This window comes from Varroa jacobsoni, unplaced genomic scaffold (genome assembly GCF_002532875.2).
Source record: "Varroa jacobsoni isolate VJ856 unplaced genomic scaffold, vjacob_1.0 scaffold_631, whole genome shotgun sequence".
NCBI classification, from domain to species: Eukaryota; Metazoa; Arthropoda; class Arachnida; order Mesostigmata; family Varroidae; genus Varroa; species Varroa jacobsoni.
Window position 1 is genome coordinate 188,616 of NW_019213533.1, and position 16,733 is coordinate 205,348.

Below are 16,733 nucleotides of genomic sequence, written 5' to 3' on the forward strand. Positions count from 1 at the left end.
GACGAACATATATCAAACTAGCAAAGCGGCGGCCTTCTTTCTGCCTGAAAGCATAGAGGGACGCGGTGGGGTTCACACGCAGTCCCCTAGGGACCGCGACCTTTGCTACACCCAAGGAGTGAGTCGGCGAATGCGCATATTGAACAGCAGTCAGCCCTTTTTGAATGCTGTCGAACACAATCATTTTTTTCTTCGATTATATGAGTGAAGTATAACTAAAGGACATGTACGACATAGGACAGGCTTGCATTATGCTAGAACACAGGTAGCTATAATAGCTTCTTAAAGGCTTCAGCTCGCAAGGTGACCACCTAAAGGGGCGATCTTCTCGTAAGAGGCTTTGGTATGTAGTTCAGGTTGGACTGCGGCAGCTTGCTAAAGTGTAAGCGTCTTGTAGTATTGATCGCCTAGGGTGAGCCTAGCTGCCCAAAGGTCCCTAAGGGATCGGTTTTTAAAGAGAAATCATGTCGTGCTCACGACCTTTGAACTTGAATTTTTATTGAGAAGACCACTACCTACGGCCATGCTGGTGACTTTCTTACTCCTAGTACAATAGAAATATTGAAATTGCATGGTAGAAACATCCAGTCTAGGAAAAAAAATAGTTCTCTAAAGTGCTGTTCACGTATACTTTAATACAACTTCGTTTGATCAATGATATACGAAGTATGCTAGGCAAAAATATTTATATACATGTAATTATACTTTTTTATTATGTACCTAGAGGATCTGTTATAACAGTGATGACAACTGGTGCGCGCAGAAGAAAAATTGGAGTGCGTTAGAAGTACGTCATGGTAGTGTTCTGCTAAATATAGAAAACAAATAGATAACCAATGCCATAACAGCCGACTTTGTTCAGCTAGATAAGCGCGAGTACAGTTGGTACTTACATACATCTAACGGTTAATGCAATCTTCATAATTCGCTGTGTTCTGTACTTGCTGACCTGTTATATCCCATATCGGCCAAAAATCTCTGAGTGTTTAAGGGGAGAAAAATTTACAGACTTCCATCGTTATTCTAGATGTCTAGTTCCTAGCTTTTATATTTTCCATGCATGAAATTCGAGTTTGTAAATAACGTCTGAATAAGTTTTTAAAAAACCGTATGTTGTGTTAAAGTTAGCTGTTATTCGGGCGCAATAGTCGAATGGTCTTCTGCTTGAAATTTGTAACTTCGTAGACTAGAAGGTGCCTTGTTTGATCTATACAATAAGAGATTAACTGGGAAATCTAACTCTAGGGACCTTCGTGTGATATTGCCGCACTGTTCGTCCCGCAACTCCGCAATTCGGTTTTACTTTAAAAAATCGAAATTTATATTGTTTCTGAAATTAACGGATTATTGATACGACTTTTATTAAAATCCATATCTTTCACATCTCCATGTCAACGGCGTACACTTTCTCATAGCCTTAAGCTCGAACTACTTGTCCTAGACGAGGCTTACTGCTTGCACCCTTAGAGGCTGGACAGCTGCAAATGCAACAGAGATTATTAGAGTGATAGACCTAAGAGCATGCTGTGAACATTTTTCAATTACGGGGAAAACAAGCTCACGCAACGGAGGCGCACTTTCTTCACATACCACAGATAGTAATGCTAACAGCCAGATGACAGACCGCCTTATTTATCATAGCCTTAAACAGAACCTGCTGTTTCTCAATGACTGTCGGAAGCTTCATGATGAAGGTTTGCAGCGTAACGTGTCGGCTCGCACGGCTCATACCGCTGAGTGCCGTTAAATTAGATAAAAAAAATAATTTGACTTAAAAACGCATTGTAACTTGGAGCGCGTTGCTTACGTTTTTGACAAGTATTATTCGCTCTCTCTCTCTCTCTCTCTCTCTCTCTCTCTCTCTCTCTCACACACACACACACACACACACACACACTCTCTCTCTCTATGCATCCATCTATATATCTATCTATCTCTGTCTCTTTCATCTAATAGGTGGTACAGTAAAAATCATATGAGAAGACTTGAGTCCATATAACGCTACATGACAATCAAACGGTCAAACAAAATGAGGACTAACTTGTTCTAGCGCTGTTTGTTGATGGCTTGTGGGAAATGAAACTTATTCATATCTGCATCAATCTTCATTGTAGGATTTAAAAATGTTTGAGATTTTTTGCTCGGTACCGCCGTTAGGCATGTCATCACACGGCCGGCTCCTCCCATGGAACGAACTGGGTCTATGCCCAGATTTGAACCTACACTACTTTGAGTCGCTAATACTAGCAAGCAAATACGTGACGCAGTAAGCTATCACGTGTATTGCATCTTGCCAGCTCCCTCACATAGCTTTTTCGCGGAAGTTTCGTTCTACGTCCTCTTATTATTCGATTTTCTGATATACGCTCCTTCTATACCTCTAAATGATCGAGCAAGATGACAAGTGTGACGTCAAGTAAAGGGCTGCTCTTTCAAGATGATAGAGTTATCTCGTATTAACGTAATTTGAGGTTTTGCTAGTCACGATTTGTTAGAGAATGGGCTAACTGGGTTCAGACCTCGTTCCTACTGTATACACCCTCTGTCCACATCGCGTTCGAACTGCATGACTGCCTTTGGACGGCAGAGACAGCCCAGCAAAGTTTCTGTTGTACCACTTTCCGGTCAATAAATAATAACTCTAGATACTGTTGTTGCTGAAGCTGACATCAAGTTGTAGACTGTAAATTGTTCTCCAAGTTAAACCAGTGGAAGCGCACTACAGAGACGAATTTCCCACCGACCGACAGCTACCGGCTTATGCGAATGGCTGTAGAGCACCCGTCATATACGCAGTGCACCGACAAAATTTAATGGCTTAATTTGTGATATTAATGAACACGAAGCCAACCATTGCTCCGTCGACTGCTGTTTCGTAATAAGGCACACGATCGAGTCGACCAGCGGGGCTGTAGTTTGTGCGCCTATGAGTAGAATTTTTGAACAGAGAGGGCACAAGGCGCAACAGTACTGCTCTCGACGCTGCAGGCGACTACGCCAGTGCAGCAAAATATTTGTGACTAGACTTTCAATAATAAAGCCGGTTCAGTTTAGCCGTGGCGACGCAAATGCAATCGATCCTGCTCGAAAGAACAGAACGGTCACGGTGGATTCACGTGACAGAACTAAAACTGAGATTAGGCAAAGGTACTCCCGTGATAGTACTTTTTTTTAGGAATTAGGGAAAGGTGGAGTCTGTTCTGACGGTTTTTAACCTGCCGTATCCTAGTTGCAATGTAGGCGTTTGCTTGAGTTGTATTCGCTCGGGTAGTTAGTCAGTCAGTGCGATCTATATACAACTAAAGTCAAAAAGAAATAATTGGTAAGGCTGCGCCCTTTTGTTTGCAATCAGTAGGCTTATCTGTGACTGAAATATGTAAATCAAAATTTATAATACCGCGGACAACTTTGTTTTGATTGCCGCTAACAACGATGAAACTCTGTAAATAAATTTGATATGTCGTTCGAAAAGGATTGGAACAATTTTGAGAACTTCAAGATGCCAGGGAGCTTACTCGTTACGAGGTCCTTCCCCATCATCATAAACCTTAGCTGGACATAGTCACAAGCTAAAATTTTCACGAACGTAATTTCTTTCTGTGTGAAGAAGTTTCGTAACCGTCCCCGCCTTTACCACAGGTAACTGATTGGCCTTTAGAAAAGTCCTACTAAATCTTACTTAGAAACTGCTGTTTGATGACTTGCCGTTCAAAACGTCAGCATTTTGTGGAGGTCTGCGAACGTAATGTTTAATCAATTCTTCCTTTGAGCATATATTTTGCACACGCGTGTCCGTTGTCGACCCGAATCGGATGGTCTATACTTGCGTAAAAGCTTAGTCACTCAGCTCCACCATCCATGGTAATACCTCTAGTGACCGTTGTTGTTTTAGGAAGGCGATTATTAATAGAGATAACGTACGAGATTTATTAGTATGTGGTCTAATTTGCTAAGCGTGGAAGACTTAAGAGTGACGATCCAGATTCGTTCGGATAGAAACTTTACTGTTGTTACGGCAGTTTTAACCCGTCCACCGCTAAATAATATAGCGGAACCCAGCTCAATAGACTTAATAATGGTGTGGGGGTGTCGTTGCCTTACGTCTTGCGATAGCATATGTACCACAAACGATAGTTTAACGTGACCTAAGTACTTCTATATGAATTGTATGATTTGCCGTATTCCAAAAGGACACCTACGAAAACTGCCAATAGTATCGATATTCACTGGGAGGGGAAAGGCCGCTGACGTAACAGTTACGTGATTTCAGCTTTTGTCCGAATACAACTAATTCAGCATAGTTATATCAGATTATATTTACTACATTAATCTACTTTTCGAGCAGATCGCCTTGTTCCTTCCAAGAGTAGTTTTTTTTTTTCTACTTGAACGGGTCATAATTGAGAATGTTTTGAGTGAAATGTCAAAAAGCTGAAACCATTAATTTACATTTTCTAGAGATGTTTTCATCACCAACGGACCAACCGGTGCATGATGTCTTACGTGTAATTACAATGGCTATAATCATGAACTCTGAAGCTGCAACTTACAGTTCGTACAGAGTGCGTGTATAAGCGTTCTCACAATTAAAAGCCTCTATATTGCTATCTCAGTGTGAATCTATTCGCTCTTGCCTATATCCTTCGATTGTACATAAATGGTTCGAGGACCGCAGGATACATCTAGCTTTAACAAATCTATGCTACAAAAAAGGTAATAATTGAGCAGGACCTGGGAAAATTCTAATCTAGATATGATGATAGTCTACTCTAGTGGAACCTTTGCGAGGCGTATTATTCAGTAGTATCTTTTTCATTAGTCTTGTAAAAATACAGCTACAAAGATCTATGCTATAAGGCTCTCTGTCCGATTATTTTATAATAGACTGAAGATTTTATCCTGATTTCAGTGGGTGTTCATATGTGGACTAGAAATACCTCATTTAGCAACGTCAGTATGACGCTTAATAAAGAGAAGCCACCCATCTTAGTTTAGCACTACGGGGTGAAACTGAATCTGGTAGAAGTAAGAGAACCGAAATAATCGATTTAATTCATATTCAATGTTGCTGTGGCCGCTCGATATAAACACTGTGCCCTGCCCTTTCTCACCGCCAGGCGGAGGTTTTAAACAAGCCTGCGACCGAGCGGTGAAGCTAGTCTTCACGAAAGTTATGGTTTTTGAACTTAAGACGACTCATGTTCCATAAGCTTTGCGGAGCTGCGTTGTCATCTTTTCCTACGTAGAGCTCAAACAACTTTTCTCGTTGGTATCTGCTCTCCGAATTCCAGGACCTTCCCGATAGAGGTCACTGAAGGCGCTTTTGCGAACTCTTCACGGTGTCATGGTACATTACCGATTAGTCTCTCTGACAGCTAGCCCAGCGCCAGCCGTACCTCACAACCGGTTGAGTCGGATTTCGAAACATGCACAGCTGCCCACTATGCACGTCACCCTGCATCATTGGAGCTCGCCTGTATCGATAGAGGCTTTCGCCATTTCCGGGAATTTTTTCATCTTCATTCACTGAACCTCTTTATTCACCCTACTTCGTTATACTTCAGATAGCCTGAAGACTTAAATCATCAACCTATACCATCTTACTATAATAATTATGCTCCTCGCCAATATTCTAGATTGAGCGCTATTCTATGATGGACTCTATACCTTTTTCTCGAAGTTTTTCCAGTTTTAAAAAATGCATAGGCTTACAACCGCAGAGCATTCGCCTTTGTTGATATACATAGCACGGTAGAAGGATCAATTAAGATTCTGAACGCTGGGTTTCTCTATGTTAAGGACTGAACTAAGTTTTCAACTGTTGTCACTCCATATCACAACACTGTTAATACATCTATTAAGTGTATGGAAAAGGAGGTTGCTTAGAAGGTACATTTGAGTGGAAGCTCGAATTTGGATGAACTGCTTTGTACCAACGACATCCTCGATGCTTTTTTTTAGTAAACCGATGGGTGCCGATAATATTCCTGTGGACTTATTAAAGGTTAATTTGAGCGATGAGCCATACAACGAACGTACCTTTTGAACAGTAGTAATTTAAAGAAACCTTATAAAAAATGGCTTACATGGACACATAGTTTAAAACATGTTGGCTTAGTTTAGCATTGAAGATTCGTGCAATGGAGTCAGGCTCGAAGGAATCAGCCTTTCAATCCCCTGCACGCCTCGCTATATAATAGTCAGAAGACTATTAAATTAATTGTACGTCTTGTGTAATATAAGTTGGGGGTGAAAAGTGGTAAAAAGAAGAGAGAGACCATGAACGTCCTTATACGTTGTTATTTGGCCAGTAATAAAATTTAAATTCGGAATATAAAAAATATACGATAATAGAAAAACAAAACAATATAAATAAACGCCACTTTGACGAATATAGAACAACAGATCTGCCATCGATAGACATAAGAAAATATCATTCGCCTACCGCACGCTAAATTACGTGTGTATTACGCCATAAAACATGTCTGGATAAAAACTGAGCGATGTTTTTGTCAGTTTATGTTATCCAGGGTATTAAAACTATTCTCATTTATGCAACTATTCAATATGTCCTAGAGTAGAAAAGTTTTCGTAATGGGTAGGACAATTGCAGGGGTATTTATAGAACTTTACAGGCGATTTATCTGGGTCGATTTACTTACCGCCCACGAAGTTTACGTGAATGCTCATCTTAATTTATAAAAGAGGTAACGATGTTAGCGAAAACGTCACATCAAGACCAGGTGGAGCTCCGCACTATTTGTAAAGTCCTTGCATTCGTCCAAATGTTTCGTCCCTTACAAAATAAATCGTTGAACTAGAAATAGCTAAGCGGCACGTATATATGCTAAAAGTGGTCTCTTGACCGTTACTTCAAAAGCACAGTATTTCATCAAAGCTCGTCAGTCAGTGTTCGGGCAGCATTTATAGATAAAAATATTCATTTTTATCTATAAATGCTACAAAACAATAAAAGAACGAATAGTTTGCTATCATTGCTAAGATTTTTCTACAAGTACAAGTACAATTCACTTGACATTGTTAGAAACGTCTTCTTCAAAATTGCTGTTTAAAGTTTAGTCCCTAATAGCGAACGCTACAGCTCATAGTATTACGTAGTTCAAATTTTCTTCAAAGATACCATCTTGTATAGATATAATGAATAAAACACATAGATAATAGATAGTATGTGTAATAACTAACGTAGTTTCATAATAGACCACTGCTGAACTTATTAACTTATCGACGAGCTCACAGTTACAAAATTTTGTTTTAAATAAAGTAAACTTTCTCTAAGGTATTTCTGAAATGTTGCTTTAACATATTTATTTTGTCCGAAATTTAGTCATGCCCTCGCTCTAGGGTTAGCTATGTTGAGTACACTGGCTTAAGCATGTTGCCTTCCTTTTTTCCGCTTCGGCATGTAAGCATGTACACTTCTACATTTACAAAGTTTTTTGATTTTATTGTACTGTTTAATGCCAATGTTTAATGCCAAAGAACTGTATGCGTCTCACGTCTCCCGTTAGCCTGGTAAGGATGCCCGACGACGAGTCATCGGTGACCCCTTTTTTCAGAATAATGATTGCTTAAGTACGACCCTTCATCAATATTTCTCATCTAAATTCTGAGTCATTATAAGACAGTCAAAGGCGACCAATGCGCAAGAATGTGTGTACATAAAAAAGTGATAAAATGCTTCAACATGATAATTCCAGTCTGGACTTCGTCTGCTGGATTCAACAGTGCAAACGGGAGGGTGTATATTTTGCCCATATTGCACAGTTAAGAGGTCGTTTCGCAAGTCTTACTGTATAGAACGCATTGTCTTCGTCGAGTCGTATTTAAAATTTTGTTTGACGACGGCCTCTTGGAAACAGGGAAACACCTAGGCAGACTGTTGCAGACGCATAAGTGACCCATAAGTTCTGTTCGTGCAGCAGGTAGCAAATGCAACGTACGTCATGTAGGGAAAAAAGAACGTTCATCACATTGGACAAACAGAAAAGTCGTGGAAGTAGCTAAAGTGTTCCACGGTACCTCTATCACTTTTTAAGACAGAGTAAGGAAGAAGGACGAAGTCTGATGAGGCATTTTGGCTGAAGCTAGTAGTGCTGGCAGGTCACTGACTAATCAACGAAGATTATCGACGCTAGCTGATCTCGTCACTTTCCTATTCACTCGCTCACTCGTCCATCCATTTGCTTATGCAGCTGATTATTGTCATCATTCGTATTCTTCGTATTCACATTATTCAATTTCCTCGTCAGCCGAAGACTCATCAGCAGGACCGTCCATTGCTCTAATTGGCAAAAAAAGAATCTTCGAAAAGGGTTATATCAGCAGGTTAGCATAGAAAACAATGCCCTTAGCAGTGGGAGCCAAGACAACAGAAGCCGTAAAAGTAACAGAATTGACAACTTCAATTTCTGCTGGTACGTAACCCAACGCGATCAGAGAGGCAGCTCACATGGAACAAATAACTAAGCAAAACTATATTAGCTATATAGCAAACCTATATACTTTGGCATATATTTTCACGAACTAAATGCGAGCCTTATTTGGCTGCTGAAATATTAAAAACCCCATTAAAAGTTTATATTTCGAACATACATTTCATTATTACTCACATTGCTTGGTCACGGTATATACGAACTATATCAACTACGACGATCGTCGACGTGGACGTGGCCGTGTAGCTGGCCTCATGTTCATCACTGTTAGTTTTTTACTCATTATAAGCAGGCGTTTTTGTTTTTCCCATTTAGAACCTTCATCATGCATTATTGCACTACACTTACTTGATATAACGTACCATATTGTTATATACTATTTTAAAATGTAAGCCATTCAAATGTCAAGGCAGATGCTTAATGGCGAACAGTCGCCAAATGAATGTTAGAAGTTTATCTAGTTAAAGCAGCGTTTATTCATGTCACCCTTGTATTTCTCCACTGCTGCGTAATCCAAAAAGTTGGCCAGCATGATACGTTTCAATTATTTTGCAATACAGTTGGAGTGAGAGGCCACCGTATTTTGTTTGTCCCAGGCGTGGTTGCGCCCATTGACCTATTTCGATCCCGTGTAAAACAAGCGCAATTCTCTAGCTTTGCTTACTCAATATAAGGAATATAGTGATAGGCGTTTCGTCCCTGGAATCCCTTGCAAGCATGTCCAGGCCTTGCGTGCTACGCCACCTACATCGAGAATCCTCCGTATTCATCCTCATACAGGTGTACAGGTGAGAGGGTTGAGGTGCGCTTCCGTCTCATATAAAGTCGACCCAAACTCGATTGAAGTCGATCAAGAAATCCCTAAGGACAAATCACGCCTACATGTCTACGTACTCTCTATGAATATTCAGGCTTCTTGCCATTTTCATCGTCTCGTTCTAGGGTTGTACCCTACCTGAGCGAAGTTCCCATCTGCTGGTTGTCTTCTATTTTTAAGTTAAAATAGGATGATTTTTCCTTAGGGCTTCTTTGCCATACGGCAGGAACGCAAGACAAAAAACCAATGGCCGAAAAAGGCTATACTTATATAGAGAATAGCATTTTCGCAAACTAGAGCTATAACTCTACGTAGTTTATGGTTGAAAAGATGTAAAAAAGAACATCTATTTCGTCGATAGCTAAAAGCAGCGTGCGCTTGTACAAAAATAAGGAAACGTTTATTTGCGCCAACTTACAATTTGAGGGATTTACCGTTCATAAGCACCGCAGTCGTACATTTTGTATGAGGTTAGATCCCTTTTGTGCACAAGGGCTATGTAGAGTTAGGGCTATAAGCGGTATTACATGTACTTTGTATAGAGACACAACCAAGAACAGGACATTTTAGCGCAGCCAGGAGCAAGTGTCCCGTAGAAGGAACTATAAGGGGCACGATTCTGTCCGAGCGTCTGCTGTGCCATTTGGAGCTCGTAGAAGGAAGGGGGGGGGGGGGGGGGGGACATTGGGGTTGCTGGTGATGGTGGGGCAGTCAGGCTAGGTGGATAGACGGGTTTGGCTGAATATAGCGTGTTGTCATCGGAAGACGGAGTACTTCTCTGCGTGCCGGCGGCTCTGCTTGGCTCTAGATTTAGTTTAGCCTTCTCGCCGGCTCTCGGTTGGCCGACCTACCTATAGGCCAGCGGGGTTGGTCCTGACGACGACTTGGTTGTGCCAGTTTTGTTATGTACGGGCTTTAGCAGACTCATACAGCTAGCAATATCAAGAGTCAGCTGCGGCTACTTCTGCTGCTGCTGTAGCCGCCTACAGAAGAAGAGATGGGTCCGTAACCAGGTATTCTTCTCCTATAATTCTAAAGGCCCGCCTGAGCTAGCAAGCAACTGGGTCACTTATGGCAGTCAGAGCCCGGCAACGAGTGGTTTTGTAACCTTATCGAAACGATACATGCAAGCGAGGGGTGAACTTCGTAAGCGTTACTTAGTCTCTAACCTCACGATTATTCTGGCTATCTTGCTATAGTTCCGTACCGGTACTTTTGTCCTGTTAGTTGACACAGGAAAGAGCCAGAAAGCAGAAGAAATATCGGCACAAATCATGAAAAGCAAGCCTCGTAAGCAACAAGTTGAAAGCGGCGAATCTTGCAAAAGGAAGAAAGGTCTCCCAACTGGAGTTGATCAGGTCGAGGGAGAAAATTGAGATGTCTCATGGTCTGAGACAGGAGATGGATCATCTGCATCATACGCATAGTCAAAAAACGGCCCAGCTATAACAGCAAGTTTTCTAATTCGGCAGGGACCTCTCTAAAGTCGCGAAGGCTGAACGGCCAATCTGTTAGTTGAGGGCCAATGCAAGGTTCAAATACGACTTAAGTTACAAAACCCACTACCTAGAATGATTTTGTTAAATACTGACAATATTCACGCGGTTGACGTATTCTGCTTTTAGTTTTCTTATCCCTCAACTTAGATGCACCGATTCTAGAACGTCAGGGGAACTAAAGCATATATGTCGCGGAATTTGCCCCGTTGAAAACACTGTCGTTTTGGAACAGGTTTGAAAAGAAGTTCAAAATTAAGTTGTTAGGCTGTATATTGCTTTCATACAGCATACATTTATAATGTTTAACAAGGTCTTGGAATTGGATTTTTTCGCATTCTCCAACGACTAAGCTTGCCAATTTTACTATACGTTTGTTTGCTTATAAAAAGAATACCCGTTGGTTTTTACTAGGTTATCCTGCTGTAGACATGTTCCAACTGGGCAGCATTATGTAAACAAGTACTAGCTGATGGAAATTTAAATGTACTGCTGAAATTTGGGTTTTCCTACGCATAGCGTTAAATTGGCGTTGTTATTGAAGCTACTCTGAACGTCCATAGAAAATGATAACGATAAACTACTCATAGAACTATGTTATGGTCACCCCTGTCTGCATTTGTCAGTTTATGCCATAATTAATCGTTAATAGCTAATATACTGTTAAAGTAGGTTAGAGTAGCTTTTTTAGTAGATATTTTTGACCGAATAGCCTACCCAGAGATTTTCATTTGGAAATTCTATCTAGCCTTCAAATATAACGATCCGGGAGGTGCTACCGCGTATCGTTCGGTACCAGAAAGAGAGAGAAGTTAACTAGGGAGAGAGAAATATTCGTGGCTCCACCCAGGGGAGGGCGCTAGCGCTCGACTCTAGCCCTTTGAATCGGCCCAAAATTGTAGTCAACACACGACTTCGTGTAAAATGCTCGCAAGAGAAAAGACGAACGTTAGTCATAGTCTTCAAGATAGTACCGTCACTGATGCATCAACAGATGCAACCAATACGGCCGGCTTGAAATTGTTCACTTCAATGGATTAAGGTATCGTGTTCGGTTAGAGAATAACTGGAAACAGAACTGGATAAGGCATGGTCCTATGTTTTAAATCAAATAAATGAATGTGCAAAAGAAAGAACGCTAAAGTACCTTTCAGCCCTCTAAACAGGCCTTAAACAGTTGGTCATTTCACAGCCAGCTCTATGCTCCAAATAATGAAGAACTATGCTCAAATATAGTCAGATGTGAACCTGTTCTCCACATAGCATTTGCAGCCTACATGCTACATACAGAAAACGACAAACTGCATAAAAGTCTAACGCTCTGACTCTTTACGCAGGTAAAGCCATCCACATCGATGCGGACGGTTTGAGCCATATCGATAACAGACATTGTGACGGCGATGATGATGGTTCATTTATTTGCACCTGTTGTTAAACAGATTGAATACAATGCATGACTAGTTTGCGGTAGTAAGTTTGCGGGAAACAGGACCTAGTCCCACATTCATAATATTCCACATGATTTTATACGAAATGTTACAAAGCTTACACCAGATTAGTCAATCTAATAATGATTTAAAAGATCATTCTCACTAGATGCGGACAGATAGGCGACTCATGACACAAAATCGTTCTGCTTTCCACAAGCTTATGAGGTCCTATGGGCACTGCCAATGCACCTGCGCTCAGGATACTTTGAAGTTAATTCTCCGAAACCGTATGTGCTGAATTCATCTGGCTTAAACCATTTGGTATGAAAGATGAACTGAATCTGCCTCAATAGTGCAATAACTCAATGCATACTCTACGTCAAATATACTGAATCAAACTTAACAGGAGCAGGAAACCACTACACAAGTAAAAACACAAGATACCGAAGGAAAACTGATCGCTTGAGGAATATATGCCATATTTACAGGCCAAAACAAAGAGGGGCTCGCTCATGGCAGTTTTAAAGAAAAGGGAGTGAGCTGATTACGAAACGACGGTCGCAGAACAATATCAAACACCGGGCTTCGTGTTCTACCCGCTTCACCGCATTATAATGCGCTCGGCAACGATTAGTAAACTAAGCTTCTAACTATACGTGCACAGCACATGTATGACCCCGAACATGCCCAGCAGGTTCGATCACGTCCACTAATAAACAGGAACTATCTTGCAGTGTAGCTTCGACTCCAGGGAAGATGTAATAGCATTAAAAAGGCAGATAGTTTCGTACGTGCACTCAGTCCTAGTGCGTGGACTATTAAGTCAAAGAGCAACCTACTACTAACTGCCACTGTTTATCGCCTTTAAGTCGTTGCTCAGAACCATAGCGAAGCGATCCCGGCGACATTGTTGCCAGTTTAGTGGCAATTTCTGATCTCATCTACAGCGTACGGATGGAAACGCTCTGTGAAAAAAAAAAGTTTTAGCAGCTGAGCGGAGGACAACTTAACTTACTTATTCGTGTTGGTCTATACTATCCAGGACATTAATCAAGACATTTAAGGCTCTTAGGTATTAAATAGTAAGATGTGAGTGTGAGGAGATCTCGTTGAGTCAACGACGACTGCAAACCAACGGGAACGAATCTTCAAAGACAGCACAAAACGATGCATGTCTTCTCTATAGGTTTATCTATAGGAGGAAGCAGTTGTGAAAGTTGTTTGTCAAGGGTCTTGGCAGCTGATTATTGCAAAGAAATCGACTATAGATCTATATATGTAACAGCGCGTTGCCCTTCTCTTCACGATGAATTAAGATTGCATTTCTAAAGCGAATTCTTCGGCTTTTAATAGGCCAAAAGTGGGAGCGTCTAATAATTTTGTACGCTATTTTTAACAAAAAAAAAAAAAAAATATGGAACAGTGTCGGAGCTGTCATGTTTAGAAACATCGAGCGCACTGAGTCTTATGATTGGAATCATCAAGTCTTACCTCTCTCAATAGATTCGACAGAAAAAGCTAGTAGAGAAACATTGTGGCATCGCCAGAAAAGACATGCGCTAGTACATGTCAATGGACAATTTTTTGGCAGGCTGTGAAGAGCAATTTACGAACTAATGTCCGCGTCAATGTTGTAATAAATCGAAATTTTGTTCATGTGTTGATAAAAGTCACCTTACGTATATATTTTTTGGTTCCTTTGGGCCTGAATAGCCTCACAGGTTTCGGCTCTTGAGTTTATTTGAATATTACAACGGAAATTAGAAAATATACCCGCGGGTCTATAATTATTCGGCACTCCACGCAACCTACGAATGTGTGCGTCTGTCCTACATGCTTTTTTTTAAATCAAGCACTGCACACGTAAAGGATGGTTCATACGTTACCATGAGGCTCTGACAGATCCTGTATTTATGCATGCGAATTGAAAGATTACAAGTTAACTTGTTTTAGTATAACATCCAACCACAAAAAGGAAGTAGATAATTGCTAACTGTTTAGATTGACTCAATAATTTACGTCCAATTGCCACAAGCGTGAATTCTAAATAAGACCGTTTCAAATTTAAGAAAAAACAAAAATAAATAAAGTCAAAATGAATTGAAACTTTGGTGTACCTAACGTCAGGGTTTGTTTCTAGCCAGTTTTTTTCTAAAAAAAAATACAGGTCGATCGGAAAATTATCGCGCGTTGTGCACTCCATAAGGAGTAGAAGAAGCCATGCATTTAAGAGGCTAAAGCGTATGTCGGCCAGAAAATAAAAACAGGTAAATTTACTGACTAAACACTCAACCTAACCTTTTTCAGAACACTGATTCTGGACTGTTTTAGATATTACACCAGAGAGGCCGTGTTGTGTGTGCGCTCGACCTCGTGACCACGCACGTTTGTTGGCATATGGTAGCATTCTTTCTCTTATCGGAAACTTGTTTTCCCTGCAGGCTAAGTGTTCAACGATCTGATGTCTCACGTCATTAATTTCATCCTTTTCATATAGATAGGTACTTTCTTGTAGCAACGATTTTTAAAAAAAAATCGTCTTAGTAGCGGACGTCCAGGTCCGCATAAGCGGCACATGCAAAACTGCCTAAACATACCGGCCTCACCAGCGCCGTAGCGCTAGTGCTAGCATAAAGTAGTGGGCTAGGCCCACTGGTTAAATTCCTATTTTACTTGTCCAGGAAGAATGGTTGACCACTGGAATTTTGCCTGCGAGCTGTAGCTATATATTTAGACGCTGTTTCTATGAACTGCAGTAGATTTTATTGATAAGAACGATGTCATATCCATACCTTCGTCCAAATTGAACTTTCCTTCTTTTCCTAAAGTGCCTTTCCTTCTTTCACTAAAGTGTAGCCCACGAATGGAGGCAGTATCTACAAGTTCATTCAAATGAGGTGCTTTTTCGTCTAATCTATCAAAGCATTCTAAATCACTCTTGTAAATTCCTGACATTTTTCATATTTTTCCTAATCTGAACACTATTATCTATTATCTATTATCACACTATTTACTGGTTATCTAAAATGTATTGCTAATCTTTTTCATGACTTCGAAGTATTTGTTGCTTGGTACGAGAAGATAATTCGATTTGATTATCTTCGATAAAGTCATGTTCTTTTATGGTATATGATTGATCTTCAGGGTGATCTGAGCTAGGCAGTCATGTCGTAAGACTTGACAAAATAATAATAACAAAATATCATCATCATCATCGCATACTGCAAGCTCTACCAACATGTTTACGTCGACCTGCGTAGCACTTGTCAATAACTCTTATGGTTGCTACTTTTTTTCCATGATAGATAAACATAATTTGTACTAAGTAATCATAAATACGGATCTGGGTAGATTACTTAAATCTCGAGTGGTGCTTTGTGGCAGCGTTGTGGCTGGATTAAAACCGCTTGTTAGGTTTGTCGCTTTGAGCGCTTATGTCTTGACTTACTGTAACAGAAAAACAACAGAATATAATACCCACTGCCACCGCGGCAAATAGGCTGTTCTATAAGAGGATCTGATTTTATCATTCTAATATAAGTAGCGAACACATTTTGTCGTCCTGAAATTGTGTGCTGTAGGATGCACGAATCATCACCTCCACAGAACTAAGTAATTGGAGAAAATAACGATGGATCATCTGAGGTCCCCGTCGAATTCTATTTTGATTTTTACCTTTGGTGATAAGCACCGTACTTGTTGCCGAGGGCACAAGAGCAAAAAAGCACCACATTTATATTGCAAGATAGCATTTGTCCGAATGAAAAAAACCGCTCATGTATTTGTAGAAGGCAGTCTAGCTCGAAATCAATATTCGTTTGCCGTAATGTTCTAGGTTGAAATTCCTATGTGAATGTTACAGGTTACCTCAGTCGAGAGACATTCGGCCAGAATCGACAAGCGCTCTAAGGTCTATCGAGAAAAATGAACCAACAATTCATAGACGGAAAACCTTTAATCATCATGAAGATGTCGTTGCAACCATCTTAATTATTATCTCGATCGCCAAATATGTATACTCCGTATTATAAAACATTGCAAAATCTTGTCAAGTCCTACTAATGACTAGTGCGTGAAATTGGCTCCACACGATAGACAACGATTTTAGTACAAGTGCGTTATTAATATTCTATTTTAGTTCGGGGAAGGCTATGTGCCGTATAGCAGAACTCACGAGTAGCGTCTCAGCTACAGGAAAGAGCTATATGCCCCATCGCAACTATTTCGACTGCTGAAATCGATGTTTTCAGGCCAGGCAGGCGGAACGTAGTCAATAAGATGCAGTTAATCGTATTCGGCGAGAACAACTCAAAGCCAATGGCAGCCGTTCGAAAAGAGCAGCAGGAAGAGAACTGCTTTTGTACAAACACGCATAACTAGACTGGTCCGAAACTCAATTTGTAGCTAAAATAGTTATAGTTCAACAACTACATAAGGTAGGTCGATGTTTTCGTCGACGTTTCACAATTATAACGTTCTTTTTAATACTTCTCATTATTTCTTTGCTTTAGTTAGGGAAGCCCTAAGTATCGCCACA